Below are 1,145 nucleotides of genomic sequence, written 5' to 3'. Positions count from 1 at the left end.
AGAAAACAAAAGAGGCAAATATCCCTGCCCTCATGGATCTTATATTTCTAATGGTAAAAAAACAAAAAATTATATATATATATATATAATATGCTAATAAGTGCTAAGAACTCTAAAGCAGAGAAAGGATATAGGGAGTATGTATGTAAGATTGCAGTTTAGAGAAAGAAGGTGGTCAGAAAAGGTGTCACTGAGAAGGTGATATTCAAGCAGAGCTGTGAGGGATGTGAGAGAGTGAGTCATGAGGATATCCGCAGGGAGGAGAATTCCAGGCAAAGGGAACAGAAATGTCAGAGGCCTTGATGCAGGAATATTCCTGGCATGGTCCAGTAACAACAAAGAGGTTAATGGGAATGGAGCAGAGTGAGCAGAAGGGAGAGTGTGAAATGAGATAAGAGAAGTATCCAGGTTGTATAGGACCTTATCGCCATTGTAAAGATTTGGCTTTCACTCTGAGACTGGAGAGTTTGGGCAGAGGAGTGATATATATAGACTTTTGCTTTAATAGGATCAATCTATTATATTGAGAATAAACTGGGGTTAAGGGGTCTAGCAAGCAGGAAGAGCACATTAAGTGATTTGTCAAAAGATTAACATTTTTCTTTAATGAATCCNCAAATCAGAGAACTCTAGATGCTGGCGAGGATGTGGAGAAACGGGCACCCTCCTACACTGTTGGTGGGAATTTAATGAATCCTTTTTAAAAAATTTCTTTAAATGTTTATTTTTAAGAGAGAGCGAGAGAGAGAGCGAGCATGAGTGGGGGAGGGGCAGAAAGAGAGGAGACACAGAATGCAAAGCAGGCTCCAGGCTCTGAGCTGTCAGCACAGAGNCTACATTGAAGGAAAATGATAATTACAAGGAGACAACACTTTTTGCCAGTAAAGGCTGGTTTCATCGTTCACAAGTTGGGAGTGCTTGCATGGCTCAGTTGGTTAACCATCTGACTCTTGATTTTGGCTCAGGTCATGATCTCACAGTTTGGGAGATTGAGCCCCATGTCAGGCTTTGTGCTGGCAGTGCAGAGACTGCTTGGAATTCTCTCTCTCTTCTCTCTGCCCCTCCTTGCCGCCCTCTGTCTCTCAAAATAAATAAACTTGAAAAAATAAATTAAAAAAATTAAATAAACACTGAATACAGGGCTG

The sequence above is a fragment of the Crocuta crocuta genome, unplaced genomic scaffold (genome assembly GCF_008692635.1).
Source record: "Crocuta crocuta isolate KB4526 unplaced genomic scaffold, BGI_CrCroc_1.0 scaffold2186, whole genome shotgun sequence".
Taxonomy (NCBI): Eukaryota; Metazoa; Chordata; class Mammalia; order Carnivora; family Hyaenidae; genus Crocuta; species Crocuta crocuta.
This window is presented reverse-complemented; position numbering follows the sequence as displayed.